The sequence below is a fragment of the Aethalodelphis obliquidens genome, unplaced genomic scaffold (genome assembly GCF_003676395.1).
Source record: "Aethalodelphis obliquidens isolate GAN/ISIS:26980383/991018 unplaced genomic scaffold, ASM367639v1 scaffold106, whole genome shotgun sequence".
NCBI lineage: Eukaryota > Metazoa > Chordata > Mammalia > Artiodactyla > Delphinidae > Aethalodelphis > Aethalodelphis obliquidens.
The window spans coordinates 738,686-761,744 of NW_020838050.1; the positions used below are offsets into that span (position 1 = coordinate 738,686).

General features: G+C 39.6%; 1 pseudogene; it reads right to left on the bottom strand.

Annotated features, from left to right (window-relative positions):
• Positions 1-276: 276 nt before the first annotated feature.
• LOC113614844 (serine/threonine-protein phosphatase PP1-beta catalytic subunit pseudogene) lies at positions 277-1,231 on the bottom strand (annotated as a pseudogene).
• Between the last annotated feature and the right edge of the window lie 21,828 nt (positions 1,232-23,059).

Sequence of the window (23,059 nt, forward strand, 5' to 3'; positions counted from 1 at the left end):
CTTGTGGATTTTTAGCATGCTCCTTCATCTGCAACATATTTCTCTGTCATCTCATTTTGTCTAATTTACTGTGCTTGTGGTCTCCTTTCTACAGGCTGCAGGGTTGTAGTTCCTTTTGCTTCTGTTTTCTGCCCCCTGGTGGATGATCATAAAGGGTGTCAAATGGCTTGATGGTTTTACAGTGCTCACTTATATATTATGAAGTATGTCCTTAACAAATCTGATGGTTTCTTTACAGAGTTCCTTTCTTCACCTTTTATTCAATGGATTAGCTGTTCAAGGTGGAGTGACAGGATGTCCTGAACTCAGTCTGCCATATTGGTTCTTAGCTTTCTTTTCCGATGACTTCAATATCTAAAATGAACACATCAAAGTTTCATCCACACTTATCATTCCACCAGCATCATCAAACTCGCCAAAGTAATTTGGGGCTGAAAATATGGTTACCAATTATCACTTAGCAAGGATTTCATATCCATCTTCCACCACCTGATGAGCTTGACAAATGAAGTCTAAATCATGATGATTCAGAAATTTACCAATGACAGCAGCTCTAAAGTGAAGGAAACACCACGACCATTTTCTTCCCAAACTTGTACTTCCTTGTCTGGGTCAGACCACAACAAATCACAGAGCAAACCTGTATCGGAGACTTCAGTGGGTCTCATAATTCTCCTAATCTTCTCTATAGATCACAGGTCTGGTAACAGTCCTCCAAGACAACAGAAAATCTTCTCACCCACAATGGCAGCTGTAGGCAGACAGTTGAAGCAATCAGTTAAGGTCTTCCACAATTTAATATTAAACCTTCTTTTGCATTACTCATAGAATCTATAAATGCAATTGACCCTAGCACAGTCATGGTTTCCTCTTAAGAGAAAGAAATTCCCTTGATATTTGATTTTATAAGCCAATAGCAAACAAATGGTTTCCAAAGACTTCTTTCCTCTGTCTACATAATCTTCTAAGAAAAGATAGTTGGCTTCTGGGGGAAAGCATCTGTATTCAAATATTCACAGCAAATCTGTATACTGTCCATGAATACCTCCACAAATTTTCAGTGGCCCTTCCAATTCCAAAATAATAGGCTGGCTGAGAAAGTTCTCCAGAGATTTGATACATAAGCCCTGAACTTCTGCTTCAGTCATCTGCACAAAATTCCTGGACAACATCCTTACACCTCTAGCAGTCTGGTGATAAGACTGTCCACATTCAGTTCCCCATCTGCCATCTTGTTGGCACCAGATGCTCCATCCTGGGGAACAAGGTTTTCTCAGGTGCGAGGGCTGTGGCAACAGCTTGGCATTCCCTCATCTATGAGTCATGCAGCGTTTTGACCCTGGTTCCAAATCCTCCTTCCCCCATGCCCTCCCCCTCCCCCTCCCCCCCAAGTAGTGGAGGGCCCACACACTCGAAGGCACCCACAATAAAGAAAGAAAGAAAGAAAGAAAAAGAAAGAAAGAAAGAAAGAAAGAAAGAAAGAAAGAAAGAAAGAAAGAAAGAAAGAAAGAAAGAAAGAAAGAAAGAAAGAAAGAAAGAAGTGGAGCTTCCACAAACTGGGCCATGTCAGACCCAGCAGCCCTAAACATTCTTGTATATATCTTTTGGTACACAAATATACACAATGCTGTACATTCTATACACAATACTGTAGATGTGGAATTATTTAACCAAAGGAATGTGCTAATTTATACTTTGTACATGAGTGAAGGAGATTATTTGTCTCTCAGTATTGTCACCAGCACCTAGTGTCATGAATCATTTGCATTTTAGTATTTCAGGTGGGTTTGTTGCAGTTTTTCATTGTGGTTTTAATTTGCATCTCCCTGATGACTAATGAAGTTGATTATCTTTTTTTTTTTTTTTTTTTTTTTTGTGGTTCTCTGTCCTCTCACTGTTGCAGTCTCTCCCGCCATGGAGTACAGGCTCCGGATGTGCAGGCTCAGTGGCCATGGCTCACGGGCCCAGCTGCTCTGTGGCATGTGGGATCTTCCCATACTGGGGCATGAACCCATGTCCCCTGCATCAGCAGGCAGACTCTCAACAACTGCGTCACCAGGGAAGCCCTGATTTTCTTTTTATATGCTTAATGGCTATATTGATATCCTCTTTTGTGAAGTGTTTGTTCAAATCTCTTACCCATTTTTCCATGGCTGTCTTTTTTATTTTTATTTTTTTTAATTTACTTGTAAGAATGTTATATATAGTAAGAATATGAGGTCTTTGTCATATATATGTATTACAAATATCTTCTCATGCTCTGTGATTTTCTTTTTGATATTTTAAGAGTCATTTGATGAAAAGGTCTTAATTTTAATCAAGTCTAATTTATCAATCTTTTCCTTTATAGTTAGTACTTTCTGTTCTAATTTAAGAATATTTTGTCTCTCTCAAAGTCTGTGAAGGCATTCTTCTATATTATTTTCTAAAGCTGTATAATTTACCTTTCAAACTTAGGGCTATGATTCATTTCAAACTACTTTTTTCCTGAATAATGTCAGTATTCAATTTCCCGTACAGATTTCTAATTGATCTAGGATCATTTATTGAAAAGATCCATTTCTTCCCACTGCATTACATTTGCTGACTAAAACATTATTCACAATCTAAAAATTGAGGGTAATGTTTTAATCAACAGGAATTTTTAGGGCTTCAAGCCCAGGAGGAAGCATATCAAGTAACCCTGACAGAACGGCTCCAAGGAGGCAGGGTGGGGCTGGGGGAGCTAGGATATATAGGAGTTTTGCAACAAAGGGCAGGTAGTAGGAACATCAAAAGATTACTGTTAATTAAAGAAAGCCAGATATCCTAAGTTAAATAATTTAGCACCTTTTTAATGCTAAATACCAAAGGGAGGATGTATGGGAAGATGCAAGAGTTTGGGCTCACTGAAATCATTCTTTTGATATGCACTTCAGATATCTGGGGCCAATATCCTGTGTTTTCAGGATATTGAGTTTTCTCAGGGCTCACCGTAGGGTGTGGTTACAGTCTGATGGCTGTTAAATGACAGGTATTCTTTTCCTTCATGTGTTCCCTTAGGGCTCACCAGCTCACCATTTGCAGTGGCTGCAATCGCTGATGACTGTGACATCCTTTGTTTACTATGGCAGGCAACATTCCATTTATCACATTCTCAAGTGGAGAATTTAAAGTTATCAGTGAGGGAGGGAGATGCAAGAGGGAAGAGATATGGGAACATATGTATATGTATAACTGATTCACTTTGTTATAAAGCAGAAACTAACACACCATTGTAAAGCAATTATACCCCAATAAAGATGTTAAAAAAATAAATAAAGTTATCAGTGAGCATCCTTATGACAATTATTTTAAAATGTTCATTAATTAAATCTCCTCTCAGTTTCATTAATGTATTTTTCTGAGATCTTGTTCTTTTGTTTGAACCAAATTCCTCTGTTTCTCCAATTTTCTTGACATTCTGTGTTGATTTTTATGCATTGGATAAAACAGCCACCACTCCTAGTCTTGAAGGAGTGACCTTGTGTAAATGATGAAACATTATTCAACTTTGCCTTAGCTCTTGGTTGTCTCTCAAACCTTTGTGATTGTCCAAGCAACTTATTTTACTTTTAATATCTCCCAGTAGTTGTGGTTGTGACAATGTAACCAAGCAGGACCATATAGGGCCTTCCTGGGACAGGCCTTCCTGCATATCCTCTGCTTTAGCTCCTCTCTGAAGTACCTACATAGTATTTGATGCAAATTTCCTGAGTTTTTTGCAGATGTGAACCCCCCCACAAGGTAAGAACTACTTGATGACCATGAACACATAGCCCCAGGCCTCTTGGAGTCTAAAGGCTGATAATGTTAACTCCTGTGACACCACCCTGCTGCCTCACCATCAGCCAATCAGAGAATTGTGCATAAGCTGATCATGTATCCTGTGACCCACCCCCCTCCTGGCCTTTAAAAATGCTTTGCCAAGGGCTTCCCTTGTGGTGCAGTGGTTGAGAGTCCGCCTGCCAATGCAGGGGACATGGGTTCGTGCCCCGGTCCAGGAACATCCCACACGCCGCGGAGCGGCTAGGCCCGTGAGCCATGGCTGCTGAGCCTGCGCGTCCGGAGCCTGTGCTCCGCAACGGGAGAGGCCACAACAGTGAGAGGCCCGCGTACCACAAAAAAAAAAAAAAAGCTTTGCCAAAACCCTTAGGGGAGCTCAAGGCTTTTCAGGGCATGAGCCACCTCATCTCCTTGCATGGCCTTGCAATAAACCTTTCTCTGCTCCAAACTCTGATGTTTCAATTTGTTTGGCCTCACAGTGCATCAGGCACACAAACTTGAATTAACAATTTTGGTGAAGCCAGCATAGGTGTCCACAACGGTGGCAGGTCGATCCTGGCCTGGGGAAGCCCCTTCCCTGAGCTGCCAGTGGCTGCTGGAGCCCATTTTGCTCTGGTGGTCTCAGAGGGACTGTCCCCAACAGGCGCTGGCCGCCCATGGCATGAGGTTGTTTGGAGCCAAGAAACGTTCAGAGCTGAGGTCCACATTCAGTGTCATTGGGTGAGTGGCTTCAGCTTATGCAGGCTGGGAATTCTCTCCACTCCGTTTGGACTTCTTCCCTTCTGGAAAGTGAGCTACTTGAGGGTAAGTTGCTCCAGTGTGCACACCAGGAACATATTCCTTCAATTTGGGCTTTTCCTTTATGGGACAAGCCAATTTGTTTTGTTGGGATACCCTGTTGCAGATGGGAATTGTTGAACTCTACCTGATTTGGGAACTGGTTCATTTGCAAGAGCTGGGCTTGGTGGAGGCTTCCGTTTTGGAGTAAAAGGGGAATTCTGGACTACACCTCTTCTGACTTTCTGTCTGGGTGACCATAGCTTAGTTGTTGTTTGTGTTTTTGTGTGTATCATTTTGGCATGAGCCACTCATGGTCCATTCTTTTTTGGGAACCAGGCCACTTTGGACCCTCCATCTGGGAATGGAGGTGGAATTTCTGGGCTATGCCTCATTTGATTCTGTTAGTAGGACCATGTATTTGTTGTTTGTATGTGTGTTAGTACTTTCATTGGCCAGCTGAGACGTCTTTGGTGAATAGTGGGACTTGTGTGTGATGAAACCAGAGTATCCTTCCCTATTGATTTGGTTTTGCCTGCAGTGGAGTGTTGATCAGGATTGTCTTCCTTTTGGGGGCTAGGGGGAACTGTGACCCTGAGAGACCAATTTGAATTGCTGTTTGCCATGAATAATTAAGTATGGATGATCAGAGCTCTGTTCCATCTTATAGTTTCCTGGGGTACTTCTGCAGACCTAAGAGATCTTTAGCTATGCTCCCTAAAAGAAAGAAAATGCCTCAATACTGCCTGAGATCTGGAGAACAAAGGCCCCTAATGGCTTGGCTATTATATCAAAGTGGGTCTTTTGCAATTGCTTTTATCTTGAGGGTATGTGTGTGTATGTGAATGCGTATCTCAGTACCTGAGTCCAAATCCCTTTTTCTCTTCCTGGTTTTGCTGAAAAAGGTGCATGCAAATGTGAGTGGATGATATGTATTATTGTATTTGTTTGTTTAGACTGAGGTGGATATTTGGGGACTGGGAAAAAGAAAGTTCCCTGAAAATAGCCTGAGAAGGCTGGGTTTTGCTTAAGTAGTTAGAAGAGGAATTTGCATTTCTCTTCCGGTGCCTTTGAGACATAAAAGATCTACCTGGGCTCTCTGAAGCTTATCTAATCAATCTGTGTTGCTTGGAACTGAAGAAAAAGGGGATGCAGGAATAACATTCATAACTGCCTGGAATGTTCCCTCAGCCAAACTTTAATTCATAAGCTATGTAAGGGTGTGAAGAAAATTACAGTATAACCTATTAATTATAAAAATGTGAAAGAGGTCCAACAGGGACAGGAGACTCTCTTCCAAAGGAGACTTAAGGGAGGCTTTTAGAAAGTATACTAATGTGGATCCCTCCTCCCACAAGGAACAGGCCCTTTTGACTATGCATTTCATAGCCCAGTCTGCCCCAGACATCAGGCACAAAAATCAGAAAGAAACTACTGGTCCTCAGACACCAATGAATGATTTGTTCCAATTGGCTTATTTGGTTTTCAATAATACAGATATGGTCGAAAAGGTAGAATGCACCCAGATAAATATGCAAAAGGCCCAGATGATGGCAATGGCTTTGACCCCTCAGAGACCACCAAAGTGTAAACAAAGTTATCCAAGGAGAAACTTGCCTGTATCTTTGAGATGCAAATGTCCTATCTGGTCTTCTCTGCCATCCTTTTAAAATGCAAATTTTGAAAGAGGATAATTTAGAAATTGACTTGTCAAGGGTAAATAAAAATCTTAAGTGCCTTTTTTTTGCAAATATTTAGACATCTAGACAAGTAAGCTTGATTTGTTCCATCTGCCAGTAACTTAATTTTAATCCAACCTCTTTTGTAAACTGATGGGTTTTACATTGCTGTACCTGACTCAGGGCTGAAATTTTGAAATGGGAACTATGAGGTCTCTGCTTGTGTGTTTGTATGTGTCTTTGTCTTTGGATAATATTGCTTAGGTTAATTTGCAAATGAGCTCTATAATTGGCTTAAAGAAAAATAAGTGCTTACAAATCAAACAATTCTAAATACAAGAGAAATTAAATTAATCTCAGGTTCACGTGAACTGGGAAATATTCAGTATTAAATTAATATCTGGTATTAATGTTTGTTTGTTGATCCAATTAATATAGACATGTCTTTAGAGTCATCAACATTAAGTATAATATTTTACTATACCTAGGTTTAATAGAAGTTAAGTGAAATCTTGTTGTATCTGTTGCAAATTTGTCAGCAAGAAAAATAACTTGATATGATGAAACTTTAAAGTAGATGTAAATGAGATAAGAGCTTTATAAACTCTAGAGGAATAATTATGTTCTGAAAATTATCTTAAATAGTCTATCCAGATTTTGGTAACTATTACGTGCCTCTTGGTTTTCACTAAAAATTAAGTTTTTTAAGAGTTGGGGATTCTAATTTAAACCTACTAAAAATTCTAACACATTCTACTATACAGTAGGAAAGTAGAATATATGTTTTGAGTAAAAAAGGAGTTTCATGCATGGTCAGGCCAAGATTAGATTACACTTAATTGGGTAAATGGGTTTTGTTATTAAAAGTAGACTGGTGCAGGACCATACTTGGTTCCTCTTTGCTAAGAGAGCGAGTTTACTTAGAATGCTGCATTTGATAACAGATTGTGTGAATTATCTTGCTTTTAACTAATCTGTGTTTTTAAATATTCTATATGACCAAATGTTTTTTAAAACCTTTTTGATATTCTTTATGAACTTCCTATCAAATTCTAATAAGTTCTTTTGACTTCAGCTAGCTTTGGGATGCTTCAGAGGGCCCCTGAGGCACCTCAGAAAAAAATATATATTAAACTGATTAGAATTGGTTGGTATGCTAAATTACATGGAAAGCATTGTCAAATGAGTGATAAACCTCTTCGGATTATACAGTATGAATAAATGTTACTTTTATCATTCATAAGAAACTAAGCTGATGTTTTGCAAAATTGCCACATCTTCAAGAAGAGTCATAGAAAGGATGTTTTGACAAAAACAGGTTTATGATAACTTTTAAATCATACTGCTGAACTAGGTAAGATATTTTAAAAGTGTAATGGAAACTCTGATTTCATGAAACTGTTGGTAAAAGGATTAATTACATAGGACCGAGTAAACTGATGAATATGATTGCAATTTTTTTTGTTTTTTCCTGAAATATTACTGGCTTTTAATCTGTGTTTTTACAAGGAGGTTTAATATTCCCTGCCCAAGGCTGATCAATTCCGTTCCACAATCACCCTCCCTTGCCCCTGCACAGCGCGGGAAGTAGCTAAGAGCAGTCGTCATCCCTTTCCTCACAAGATTATGGAATGGATATTGACGGTCAGGAATTGCAATAGGGAAGAACAAATCCGACTCCATATTAGACCTGTTTCTTTTACTTTAACCTTTGTATTCTATTGCTTTTGCTACAAATTCATCACTAAATGATTTGGTTATAGCTTAAAGTATACATAAATGGCCCATCTCAGGGAACCCTGCTCCCATGCTTGAATGTTAAACTAGAATACCTTTGTACATCTCACAGGGAACATACTGACCCAGCCCACCTGTGAATGGCTGCAGGAAAGAAGAAATAAACATATCCCCTCCTGAATCTGACTAAAACCAGGAGCTATTTGCACAACTTATAACCTATATTGCCTTTTTTGTTGTTTCTCACATTAACAAATGTGTGACTGAATCTCTGATAAAATAATATATTGTTCCATATGAGATCAATGATTGTAATAGTGAAACTCTAGATATGAGAAGAAGCAACAAGAGGGAATATTTTCCTAGATTGTAAGAGGCTAGTAAGACAGGAGGTCTTTGGTGCTGGCCCAGACACAACTACTCAAGAAGGATTTTGCTAAAGCAGAGGAATACCTTCAACAGCAGCCCAGATGGACTACCTGAACCCTAACGTCTGGGGTGTGAAGGACCATCTCTATTTTCTGAGTGGAAATCATGCTGGGACCAAGGCATGCTATGAGCGAACCATTAGTTTTGTAGTGGTTGCTTCTGAGATGCACTTCATCTTCCTGCCACTGGGGCAGATATATCTGGAAGAGAAAGAGTAAGAAAAGGCAAAAAACCCTACCTGCAAGTCTGAAAAAGATCACCTTCTTGCCTTACCTGGCTAGGACTGGGAATTGCCTGTTATCAGCTGGATGAGCTCACAGAGGCTGAGGATGCTCTCTCTGAAGCCAATGCACTGAACACCTACAATGCTGAAGTATGGGCAGTGATTTTCTGTATGGGACACTGAGCTCCTTTCCTTCCAGAGAAATTAAACCCTGAATGTTTCACCGTATGAGGACTTGAGGTAAAGAAAAAAGGATCTTCAGCACAGATTGAAACCCATTCACTTATTTCCGTTGGCTATCTTACTGGATGGCTATGTTACTGGATGGTTTAGTGGTTGACAGTAAACTGGATGGCAATAAAAAAATCTAAATAAGAGAAAAAAAGAAGTGTCTGCCAGAGTAATTGTAACCAAGCAGGACCCTGTGGGTACCTCTGTCAAGTTTATGCTTAACCTCTTTCTAATCTTTATTCCTTTTCTTTTTCAAAACTTGTTCTCCTCAAGATTGGGGAGTATCAAAGAAAGGGGGGAAAATATAACCAAGCAGAACCCTTTGGGGCCTTCCCGGGACAGGCTTTCCCCCATATCTTCTGCTTTAGCTCCTCTCTGAAGTACCTAGATAATAGTATTTGATGAAAATTTCCTGAGTTGTTTTGCAGATGTGAAACCCACCCCCACAAATGGAAGAACTACTTGATGACCATGAGCACATAGTCCCAGGCCTTCTGGAGCCTAAGGACTGATAATGTTAACCCCTGTGACACTACCCTGCTGCCTCACCATCAGCCAATCAGAGAATTGTGCACAAGCTGATCATATACCCTGTGACCTCCCCCTCCTGGCCTTTAAAAATGCTTTGCCAAAACCCTTAGTGGAGCTCAAGGCTTTTCAGGGCATGAGCCACCTCGTCTCCTTGCACGGCCTTGTGATAAACCTTCCTCTGCTCCAAACTCCATTTCAGTTTATTTGGCCTCACTGTGCATCGGGCACACAAACTTGCATTAAAAACAAGGTCTATCAACATCCCAAAGGCAAGGATTCAGTTAACACCCTAGATTCAGGCAGATTGGAAAGCAGAACCTGAGGCAGCAGCTATTAAAGTATGCAAATATATACAGTCCCGTGAGACCTGAAAGTGTTGGCCCCTCTAATCACCAGATCCAGGTGACCTAGAGATATCCTCTGGCCAGCAGCCACTAAAATTCAGGTGGCAGACAAGGGTACAACCCTCTTTTTGGAGGAACACATTTTTATTCCAGTGAGCTGAAGCAAAGCAGAGGGAGAATGAAAAGATGACATCCATCACCCTCCATGCCTTGAGAGCCCCTATGTAGAACCTTATATGTGTGCTAAACAAGAAGCCCAAATTGGTGGTATACTCGTTAGTATAGCTGCCTTCCAAACCAGAAGCCTGGTCCTCAGGCCAAAGCTCCAGAACAAGCAAATAGGCCTCTTTCACAGAAAGACTGGGGGTGTGTTTCATTCTGCTGTCTCTGCTTTGCCATCAGGGTGGTAACTAGCCAAGAACAATCTCTATAACTATTACAGTCCCATGGGACCCAGGAATACAAGCCCCACTGGCCACTAGAGCCAGGCAATCATGGGGCATTCCCTGAGTAGCAGCCACAAAACCTGGGGTATCCGATGCGTGTACAGGCCCTATACAGGAGATACTGCACTCTGTAGTGTGGCAGAGGGAGAGTGTAGAGCTAATGACTACCTTCCTAGGTCTCCAGAGAGGATTACAGTCTGCCCTTAGATGTGTGTTTAATTAGAAGCCTGCCCCTCAGGCCAATGCTTTAAGATAAGCAAATAAGCCTCTTTCACAAAATATATGGGCAGTTTTCAGTCAGCTGTCTCTGTGCTGCCTCTGCCCTGGGGCAGGTCAATCTACAGACACCCTTTAAGAATGGTTTCTCTGTTTGCTATAGCTTTATCAGTCACATGGTTGCAAGCCCCATTGACTTTCAAAGCTACATGTTTTGGGGACTCATCTATCACATACAGGTCTTAAAAGTTGAGGTGCCTGATGTGGGATTCAAACCCTTTACTCCTCAGGGAGAAGCTTGGGGTTTTGAGTTCCCTCCTGATTTTGGGTAACCACTCTGGGGATTGGGTTTATAGCGAGATTGTATCTCGGCCTCTCCTACTCAATTCAAGTGGAATATTTCTTGTTTGCCCAGTGTGTAGGAGTCACTCAGCTAGTTTTTGGAGATTTTTCAGAGGAATTGTCCCATACATAGTTGTAGAGTCAGTGTGTCTGTGGGAGGAGGCGAGTTTAGAATCTTCCTATATTGCCAGCTTGAGCCAGAACCTCTGTTTTTTAAATTGTAGAAATGACAATGTGAATCCTCACATTATTAAAATATTATATAAATTCATATATTTCCAACAGACATATGTTGATGAAAATTAATCTGTTGATCTAAGAAAGAAATGAAAAATTGTATTTGAGCCAAATTGAGGATTATAACCTGGGAAAAGCATCTCAGAAAGCTCCAGGAACTGTTCTGCCTGTTAGAAGTCAAGGCATGGTTATATCAGTTTTTTGAGATAGAGGGCTGTACATTAAATAACATATTATTGACAGTTTACACAATCTAGATCTAAGCATTATCATGGCCCCTTACAAGATCAAGAAGGAATGTTATCTTTTAAGGAGTTGTCTTGTCGATACTAGGAGAATGTTGCTGTTTGTGGTTGAGCAGGCATTTCTGCCAATGAGGGAGGTTTGGTCAATGCCTAATGCAGATACACAATGCACAGTAGAGGGGAAGGGGAGGCCAAAGGGCAGAGAATTTTTTTTATGTTTAAAGTTTTCTTGTCTTGCTATAAAATATGAATTTTATTTCACATGTATAATCCAAGATCCTTGGAAAACTATCTTTATTCCCTCCAGCTTTTTGTTCTGTTCCATTCTGTTCTTTAATTCTTCAAATATTTTAAAACTGAAGAGGCATTATTATAATTAATTTAAAGTCAATGTTAATTTAAATTTACTAACATGATTTTCCTTTCTGTTGCTCTTCTTTCCCTCCTGCTTATTTTTTTTTTCTTTCCATCTGGGATCATTTTCCTTCTGCCAGAAGAAATTCATTTATTACTTCCGATAGTTAGGGTTTTGTGTTGTCTGGTGATGAATTATCTCAGGTTTTCTTTGCCTGAAATATCTATTTTGCCTCCATTTATTCACTGAATTTTCAATTTTTGGTTAGAAATTATTTCCTTTCAGTGTATTGAAAATGTTTTGTCATCTTCTGGCTTCTCTTCAAAGGTAATGAATTTTTCTCTCTGGTGATTTTTAAGTTTTTCTCTTTGAATATTATTTTGAGCACTTTTGCTATGAACATGTGTAAATGTGGTTTTATTTGTATGCAGCCTTTTTGATATTTTAGTACGTCTTGAATCTGTGGCATGTTATTTTTCCTTAGTTTAGGGAAATTCTTGTCTATTATCTCTTGAATTATCTCTTAAAATATTGCTTCTGTTTACCCTCTCCTATCTCTTTGAGATACCAATTAAATATATATCTTTCCATGATAACTTACATATCTCTTCTCTATTTCTCTTTGTTTCCATCTTTCATCATCTTTTCTTCCAGTGCTTAGTCTGGATATTTCCTGTGACTTACCTTCCATTTCACTAATTATCTTTTTCACTCACTACTGTTAATCACATCTATTAAAATTCTTAATTTTAGTTCCTCAGTTCTAGAATTGACATTTGATTCTTTTTTATTGATTCTAGTTCTCTGCAGCAATTCTATATTTTGTCCACTATTTTCATGAACACACTATTCATAGTTTTGTTTTTTTTTTAAGTTTCTGATAACTAATGCCTGTAACTCACGTGGATCTGTACCTTTGAATATTTTTCTCCTGCATTTTGGTCATCTTAAAAATCCATTATATCATAAACTTTTTTTTTTGAATCTTGTACATTGAGTATCAAAAGTTGTGGAGATAATTTGAGGATATTTATTATGTCTTCTTTTGGAAAGATTTAACTTTTTTTCTGTTAGGCAGTTACAATGGAGACACACTGTCCTAATCCAATTACTGATTATGCTAAATGAAGTCTGACTTTCAGTCTTTTTGAAGGCTTGTTTACTTCTGGGTTTTTCTCTTAATATTGGGTATATTCACATGGAGGATTTAACTGAAACCTTCCACCTTCCTCAGTCTCAAACTATAACTTTTGCTTCATAAATTCCTTGAGATGTCTGAAATCTCTGTTCAGGCTCTCAACTTCTTGGCCATCACTTATGAATTGAAAATTGAAAAAAATGCCTTGAGATGTGGAGCAGTGTGAATGTTACCTATCAGTGTTTACCTTATGTTCAGAATCATGTTCCTGATAGTTCTTTGATTGTTTCATATAATTTTTTTAAGTATTAGTCCTTTCTATTTCTTAGCTGAAGGGTTAGTATGACAGACATTTATTCTCCCAAGTTAGAAGAGTAACTGTCATGGTTTTTATGTCAGTTCTTATCTTCTAAGGAGCAAGTGTCAAGACAGTATTAGATATGCAATACACTTATTTGTAAAACATCTATGAATAATGGGGGGACATGAGTTGTAATTCAAGAGACTTATGATTCAAGTATGACACCTGTAAAAGAAGAGAGGGAAGAAAGAATTGGGTACGAAGATGCTCAGATCACAGTGAAGTTCTGATAAAGTTTTATCAGTCCTATATGGAGTTCCCAAGGGAAGGAATGGACCAGCACTGGTGCCCTCAGTGTACTTCTTCAATGACTGGGAGCAGCTCTGGGTTAGTGGGTAGTCCATTGGCTATTGCTTAGAAGTATGTATATATTCTCACTTTGGGCCACTTCTACTTCCACATAAATTAGATTACCAGGTACCCTTTATTTCTCTTAGAGTTTTATGTTGCCTGATGATGAATTAGCTGAGTTTTTCTGTGTCTTAAAATAACAGCATCTAATAAGTAAAAAGCATAAAATCTTTTGGGAGATACATGAAATATTTATGCCATCTGTGTGAATGCTTAGGCCATGCTTCCTTTGGGCTACTCCTAGCCAGTAAAGGAGAAAGGTGAGATACTAATGACAATCCATTTTTTTTTTTTTTTTTTGCGTTACACAGGCCTCTCACTGTTGTGGCCTCTCCCGTTGCAGAGCACAGGCTCCAGACATGCAGTCTCAGCGGCCATGGCTCATGGGCCCAGCCGCTCCATGGCATGTGGGATCTTCCCGGACTGGGACACGAACCCGTGTCCCCTGCATCGGCAGGTGGACTCTCAACCAGTGCGCCACCAGGGAAGCCCCCGAAAATCCATTTTTGATCAATGCAGGATTCATCTAAAGGGCAAATTTAAGTCAAGGACTCTACATTGGTCTTGCTTAAACGTTCTCAGAATGTTATGGAGGCTTAGTATCTTCCAATTTAGTCATTCCATTGAATCTAGCTTATTTTTCACACTCAAATTTTTAAATCCTAATTAATTTTTGACCTGCTGAATCTATTGATTTTTGGTAGAGGTACTTTAAAATCTTGCACCATGGTCATAGATGTTTCACTTTCAAATTTTCATTCCATTTGTGTTATCTTTTTTAATATTTTGAGCCTCTATTATCAGTTGTATAAAAGTCATGGGTTGATTAATCTTTTTAGATTTCCTTTTTGTACACTATCTCTCTTATTATTATTGCTATTTTGCCTTAAGTTCTACTTTATCTATTCCATTAGGTTTTAAGATTGTTTCCTGAACTCTTATGTATTTGATACATCTGCAGGTAGATTTATCTTTATCTTGCTTAGTATATAGCATCTATTTTGAGTCTGAGAATTCATGTTGCTTCAATTCTCAAAAAAAAACCTTAACTATTCCCTCTTCAAATGTCACTTATTTTTCATCATTTCCTTATTCTATTCTTCTGAAGTACTACAAACGTTTGTTGTTCAAGGGCCAACCATAGTTTTATTTCAATTACTAAAATTTTCCTTTTTAAAGTTTCTAATAGATTAGTATTCATATCCATCATATCTTATTTTGTTTCTGCCTGTTTTTATTTTTCTTATAAATATTATTCATTCATTTATCTCCAAGTTTCCTAAACATACTTATTTTATAGTCTTTTAAGACTGTTTAATAATAATAATAATAATTTGCTCTTTGAATTGGAGATACATTCTCTACCTCATTTCCTCTCAAGATCTCCCTTTCTAGCATTTTGCTCTTACCTTCACCCAGCCCCCTTGTATCTCCACTCCAAAACCAGTGTGTCTTCGTTGGGCTACCCCTCAATGAGAATCTGAAACAGTAATTTCATTTTTTTTTTTTTGTGGTACATGGTCTGCTCACTGTTGTGGCCTCTCCCATTGCAGAGTACAGGCTCCAGACTTGCAGGCCTAGCGGCCATGGCTCACGGGCCCAGCCACTCCAAGGCATGTGGGATCTTCCCAGACCAGGGCATGGACCCGTGTCCCCTGCATCGGCAGGCAGACTCTCAACCACTGCGCCACCAGGGAAGCCCCAATAATTTTATTTTAACTGCTTATTTTAGACTTGATCCAAGGAATCACTGTAAATGTAGTGAAAAGTGAAGTAGAAAAGGGAAGGTAGTCAAAAAGTTTATTATTAAGAAAATTATCACTCTGGAAATATGAAGCTTTATTCTTCTGGAGAATTATGGGACATAGTGTAAATTACCCACATCAGACTTAACTTCCTGAAGGAATGAAGGACATGGAATATTTATCCACCAAATTTTCATCAGGCATTGGTTCAGGGCTACTCTGGGGGACATTAATTCCTTGGCATTTATGGTTTGTTGCATGGGTGGCAAATAGGGTTTTAGATGCTAGAGAAAACCTGCAGGCAAGGAAATAGAGTTTTTGGCATTTTGAAGTCAGATTAGTGTGAGACACTGAAATAGGATATATTGATGTTCAGGATTGCTGTGTCATATTTATGTTGGACATATTTCAGATTCAGTCACTTGGCCTACAGGAACTTGACTCAGTTTCTGATCGTGATTCTGTGGTCTGTGTTCTTGAGCCTCCCAAAGTATGTTGCTTCACATAAACTGCCTTAGCAGAGAGAGTTAGCTCTTTTCAGCCTTCTTTCATGAGTCGGAGGACTCGATCCCAAATCTTGGTTTAATCAGGAAGCCTAGCTTTAGTTTACAAACTTACATGAAGCACTATCACCTCCCAGGACACTTTTGGAGATTCATTTCTATATAAATTGCCTGATTTGGGGCTTGAAGAGCAGCAGGTCATACCTTTAGCTTTACTCATTGCTGTGTATGTGTGTGTGTGTGTGTGTGTATATATATATATACACATACATATACACACACACACACACCATATATATTTTTATATATATATATATATATATATATAATTTATTTATTTATTTAATTTAGGATTCACAGAGAATGATTTGTTTTTTGGCTTCATTATATTGTTGTTTCACTATTTATATTTTACATAACATTATTATAATAATTATTATAATTTTTTTAAAAATCTTTATTGGAGTATAACTGCTTTACAATGGTGTGTTAATTTCTGCTTTATAACGAAGTGAATCAGTTATATATATACATTGTTCCCATATCTCTTCCCTCTTGTGTCTCCCTCGGGCCCACCCTCCCTGTCCTCTAGGTGGTCACAAAGCACCAAGCTGATATCCCTGTTCTATGTGGCTGCATCCCACTAGCTATCTACCTTATGTTTGGTAGTATATATATGTCCATGCCTCTCTCTCGCTTTGTCACAGCTTACCCTTCCAACTCCCCATATCTCCAAGTCCACTCTCTAGTAGGTCTGTGTCTTTATTCCTGTTTTACCCCTAGGTTCTTCATAACAATTTTTTTCTTAAATTCCAAATATATGTGTTAGCATACGGTATTTGTCTCTCTCTTTCGGAACTTATTTCACTCTGTATGACAGACTCTAGGTCTACCCATCTCATTACAAATAGCTCAATTTCGTTTCTTTTTATGGCTGAGTAATATTCCATTGTATATATGTGCCACATCTTCTTTATCCATTCATCTGTTGATGGACACTTACGTTGCTTCCATGCCCGAGCTATTGTAAATAGAGATGCAATGAACATTTTGGTACATGACTCTTTTTGAATTATGGTTTTCTCAGGGTATATGCCCAGTAGTGGGATTGCTGGGTCATATGGTAGTTCTATTTGTAGTTTTTTAAGGAACCTCCATAATGTTCTCAATAGTGGCTGAACCAATTCACATTGCCACCAGCAGTGCAAGAGTGTTCCCTTTTCTCCACACCCTCTCCAGCATTTATTGTTTCTAGATTTTTTCGTGATGGACAATCTGACTGGTGTGAGACGATATCTCATTGTAGTTTTGATTTGCATTTCTCTACTGATAAATGATGTTGAGCATTCTTTCATGTGTTTGTTGGCAGTCTGTATATCTTCTTTGGAGAAATGTCTGTTTAGGTCTTCTGCCCAATTTTGGATTGGGTTGTTTGTTCTTTTGTTACTGAGCTGCATGAGCTGCTTGTAAATTTTGGAGATTAATCCTTTGTCAGTTGCTTCATTTGCAAATATTTTCTCCCATTCTGAGGGTTGTCTTTTGGTCTTGTTTATGGTTTCCTTTGCTGTGCAAAAGCTTTGAAGTTTCATTAGGTCCCATTTGTTTATTTTTGTTTTTGCTTCCATTTCTCTAGGAGGTGGGTCAAAAAGGATCTTGCTGTGATTTATGTCATAGAGTGTTCTGCCTATGTTTTCCTCTAAGAGTTTTATAGCTTCTGGCCTTACATTTTGGTCTTTAATCCATTTTCATCTTATTTTGGTGTATGGTTTTAGGGAGTGATCTAATCTCATACTTTTACATGTACCTGTCCAGTTTTCCCAGCTCCACTTATTGAAGAGTCTGTCCTTTCTCCACTGTACATTCCTGTTTCCTTTATCAAAGATAAGGTGACCATATGTGTGGGGGTTTATCTCTGGGCTTTCTATCCTGTTCCAATGACCTATCTTTCTGTTTTTGTGCCAGTACCATGCTGTCTTAATTACTGTAGCTTTGTAGTATAGTCTGAAGTCAGGGTGCCTGATTCCTTCAGCTCCTTTTTTCGTTCTCAAGATTGCTTTGTCTATTCGGGGTCTTTTGTGTTTCCATACAAATTTTAAAATTTTCTGTTCTAGTTCTGTGAAAAATGCCAGTGGTAGTTTGATAGGGATTGCATTGAATCTGTAGATTGCTTTTTGTAGTAGAGTCATTTTCACAATGTTGATTCTTCCAACCCAAGAACATGGTATATCTCTCCAATTATTTGTATCATCTTTAATTTCTTTCATCAGTGTCTTATAATTTTCTGCATATAGGTCTTTTGTCTCCTTAGGTAGGTTTCTTCCCAGATATTTTATTCTTTTTGTGGCAATGGTAAATGGGAGTTTTTTCTTCATTTCACTTTCAGATTTTTCATCATTAGTTTATAGGAATGCCAGAGATTTCTGTGCATTAATTTTGTATCCTGCTACTTTACCAAATTCGTTGATTAGCTTTAGTAGTTTTCTGGTAGCATCTTTAGGATTCTCTATGTATAGTATCATGTCATCTGTAAACAGTGACAGCTTTCCTTCTTCTTATCCGATTTGGATTCCTTTTATTTCCTTTTCTTCTCTGATTGCTCTGGCTAAAAGTTCCAAAACTATTCGTTATTTTAGGTCTTTTCCTTCTCTTCTGTTTCTTGCCTAGAGAAGTTCCTTTAGCATATGTTGGAAAGCTCGTTTGGTGGTGCTGAACTCTCTTAGCTTTTGCTTGTCTGTAAAGGTTTTAATTTCTCCATCAAATCTGAATAAGATTTTTGCTGGGTAGAGTAATCCTGGTTGCAAGTTTTTCTCCTTCATCACTTTAAATATGTCCTGCCACTCCCTTCTGGCTTACAGAGTTTCTGCTGAAAGATCTGTTGTTAACCTTATGGGGATTCCCTTGTGTGTTATTTGTTGTTTTTCTCTTGCTGCTTTTAATATGATCTCTTTTTATTTATTTTTTGACAGTTTGATTAATATGTGTCTTGGCATATTTCTCCTTGGATTTATCGTGTATGGGACTCTCTGTGCTTCCTGGACTTGATTAACTATTTCCTTTCCCATCTTAGGGAAGTTTTCAACTATAATCTCTTCAGATATTTTCTCAGTCCCTTCTTTTTCACTTCTTCTTCTGGAACCCCTATAATTTGAATGTTGGTGCATTTAATGTTGTCCCAGAGGTCTCTGAGACTGTCCTCAGTTCTTTTCATTCTTTTTACATTATTCTGCTCTGCAGTAGTTATTTCCACTATTTTATGTTCCAGGTCACTTATCTGTTCTTCTGCCTCAGTTATTCTGCTATTGATCCTATCTAGAGTGTTTTTCATTTCATTTATTGTGTTGTTCATCGTTTTTTTTTCATCTTTAGTTCTTCTAGGTCCTTGTTAAATGTTTCTTGCATTTTGTCTCTTCGATTCCCAAGATTTTGGATAATCTTTAGTATCATTATTCTGAATTCTTTTTCAGGTAGACTGCCTATTTCCTCTTTATTTGTTAGGTCTGGTGCGTTTTTATCTTGCTCCTTCATCTGCTGTGTGTTTTTCTGTCTTCTCATTTTGCTTATCTTACTGTGTTTGGGGTCTGCTTTGTGCAGGCTGCAGGTTCGTAGTTCCCTTTGTTTTTTGTGTCTGTCCCCAGTGGCTAAGGTTGTTTCGGTGGGTTGTGTAGGCTTCCTGGTGTAGAGGACAAGTGCCTGTGTTCTGGTGGATGAGGCTGGATCTTGTCTCTTTGATGGGCAGGTCCAAGACTGGTGCTGTGTTTTGGGGTGTCTGTGGACTTATTATGATTTTAGGCAGCCTCTCTGCTAATGGGTGGGGTTGTGTTCCTGTTTTGCTAGTTGTTTGGCATATGTTGTCCAGCACTGTAGCTTGCTGGTCGTTGAGTGAAGCTGGGTGCTGGCATTGAGATGGAGATCTCTGGGAGATTTTCGCCATTTGATATTATGTGGAGCTGGGAGGTCTTTTGTTGACCTGTGTCCTGAAGTTGGCTCTCCCACCTCAGAGGCACAGCACTGACTCCTGGCTGCAGCACCAAGAGCCTTTCATCCACACGGCTCAATATAAAAGGGAGCAAAAGTATAGAGAAAGAATTAATAGAAGTCGGAAGAAAAATAAAAGGAAGAAAGGAAGAAAGGAAGGAAGGAAGAAAGAAGAAAAGAAGGAAAGAAGGAAAGAAAGAAAAAAGGAGGGAGGGAGGGAGGAAGGAAGGAAGGAGGGAAGGAAGGAAAAAAGAAATAATGTTAAGTAACGTAAAATAAAGTAAAATATAATAAAGTTATTAAATTAAAAAATAATTATGAAGAAAAAAATTTAAAAAAAAAGGAAGGATAGAACCATAGGACAAATGGTGGAAGCAAAGCTATACAGACAAAGTCTCAATACAGAAGCATACACATACACACTCACAAAAAGAGGAAAAGGGGCAAAAAATCATAAATCTTGCTCTCAAAGTCCACCTCCTCAATTTGGGATGATTCGTTGTCTAAAGGAGGGAAGGAAGGAAGGAAGGAAGGGAGGAAGGGAGGAAGGGAGGAAGGAAGGAAGGAAGGAAGGAAGGGATATAAAGTAAAATAAATTAAAAAGTCATTAAAATTTAAGAAAAAAAATTAAAAAAAAACGTACAGATAGAACCCTAGGACAAATGGTGGAAGCAAAGCTATACAGACAAAGTCTCACACGGAAGAATACACATACACACTCACAAAAAGAGGAAAAGGGGAAAAAATCATAAATCTTGCTCTCAAAGTCCACCTCCTCAATTTGGGATGATTTGTTGTCTATTCATGTATTCCACAGATGCAAGGTACATCAAGTTGATTGTGGAGCTTTAATCGGCTGCTTCTGAGGATGCTGGGAGAGATTTCCCTTTCTCTTCTTTGTTCTCACAGCTACCAGGGCTCAGCTTTGGATTTGGCCCCGCCCTGCATGTACGTCACAGGAGGGCGTTTGTTTTTTGCTCAGACAGGATGGGGTTGAAGGAGCCATTGATTCGGGGGCTCTGGCTCAGGCCAGCGGGAGGGAGGGACATGAAGTGCGGGGTGAGCCTACCTCGGCAGAGGCCGGCATTACGTTGCACCAGCCTGAGGCCTGCTGTGCGTTCTCCCGGGGAAGTTGTCCCTGGATCCCGGGAACCTGGCAGTGGCGGGCTGCACAGGCTCCTGGGTGGGGTGGTGTGGATAGTGACCTGTGCTTGCTTACAGGCTGCTTGGTGGCGGCAGCAGCAGCCTTAGTGTCTCCTGCCCATCTCTGGGGTCCGCACTTTTAGCCGTGGCTCGCGCCCGTCTCTGGAGCTCCTTTAAGTGGCGCTCTTAATCCCCTCTCCTCGTGCACCAGGAAACAAAGAGGGAAGAAAAAGTCCCTTGCCTCTTCAGCAGCTCCAGACCTTTCCCGGACTCCCTCCCCGCTAGCCGTGGTGCACTAATCCCCTTCAGGCTGTGTTCACGCCACCAACCCCAGTCCTCTCCCTGTGCTCCAACCAAAGCCCGAGCCTCAGCTTGCAGCCCCGCCTGCCCCAGTGGGTGAGCAGACAAGCCTCTCGGGGTGGTGAGTGCCGGTTGGCACCAATCTTCTGTGCGGGAATGTCCCCGCTTTGCCTTCCGCACCCCTGTTGCTGCACTCTCTTCTGAGGCTCTGAAGCTCCCCCCTCCACCACCTGCAGTCTCCGCCCGCAAAGGGGCTTCTAGTGTGTGGAAAGTTTTCCTCCTTCACAGCTCCCTCCCACTGGTGCAGGTGCCATCCCTATTCTTTTGTCTCTGTTTTTTCTTTTTTTCTTTTGCCCTACCCAGGTACGTGGGGAGTTTCTTGCCTTTTGGGTGGTCTGAGGTCTTCTGCCAGCATTCAGTAGGTGTTCTGTAGGAGTTGTTCCATGTGTAGATGTATTTCTGGTGTATCTGCCTCCGGAGAGGGGAAGATGTGCGGCCCCCACCCACCTCTGAGGGTGCATCCCTGCTTGTATTTAATTTTTGATAGTTTGATTAATATGTGTCTTGCCATGTTTCTCCTTGGGTTTATCCAGTATGGGACTCTCTCTGATTCCTGGACTTGATTAACTATTTCCTTTCCCATATTAGGGAAGTTTTCATGTATAATCTCTTCAAATATTTTTTCAGTCCCTTTCTTTTTCTTTTCTTCTTCTGGGACCCCTATAATTCAAATGTTGGTGTGTTTAATGTTGTCCCAGAGGTCTCTGAGAGTGTCCTCAGTTCTTTTCATTCTTTTTTCTTTATTCTGCTCTGCAGTAGTTATTTCCACTATTTTATCTTCCAGGTCATTTATCCGTTCTTGTGCCTCAATTATTCTGCTCTTGATCCCTTCTAGAGTATTTTTAATTTCATTTATTGTGTTGTTCATCGTTGTTTGTTTCCTCTTTAGTTCTTCTAGGTCCTTGTTAAATGTTTATTGCATTTTCTCTACTCTATTTCCAAGGTTTTGTATCATCTTTACTATCAATATTCTGAATTCTTTTCAGGTAGACTGCCTATTTCCTCTTCATTTGTTAGGTCTGGTGGGTTTTTACCTTGCTCCTTCATCTGCTGTGTGTTTTTCTGTCTTCTCATTTTGCTTATCTTACTGTGTTTGGGGTCTGCTTTTTGACGGCTGCGGTTCGTAGTTCCCGTTGTTTTTTGTTTCTGTCCCCAGTGGCTAAAGTTGGTTCAGTGGGTTGTGTAGGCTTCCTGGTGTAGGGGACTAGTGCCTGTGTTCTGGTGGATGGGGCTGGATCTTGTGTTTCTGGTGGGCAGGTCCACGTCTGGTGGTGTGTTTTGTTGTGTCTGTGGCCTTATTATTATTTTAGGCAGCCTCTCTGCTAATGGCTGTGTTTGTGTTCCTGTGTTGCTAGTTGTTTGGCATAGCGTGTGTAGCACTTTAGCTTGCTGATCATTGAGTGAAGCTGGGTCTTAGTGTTGAGATGGAGATCTCTTGGAGATTTTCGCCATTTGATGTTACGTGGAACTGGGAGGTCTCTTGTGGACCAGTGTCCTGCAGTTGGCTCTCCCACCTCAGAGGTACAGCCCTGATGCCTGGCTGGAGCACCAAGAGACTGCCCTCCATAAGGCTCAGAATAAAAGGGAGAAAAAGTAGAAAGAAAGGAAGAAAGAAAGAAAGAATGAGGATAAACAAAATAAAATAAAGGTAAAATAAAATACAGTTATTAAAAATAAAAATAAAACATAATTATGAAGAAAAAAGGTTTTCTAAAAAGAAAAAAACATGGATGGACAGAATCCTAAGGCAAATGGTGAAAACAAAGCTATACAGACAAAATCTCACACAGAAGCATACATATACACACTCATAAAAAGAGGAAAAGGGGAAAATTATATATATATATAGCTTGCTCTCAATGTCCACCTCCTCAATTTAGGATGATT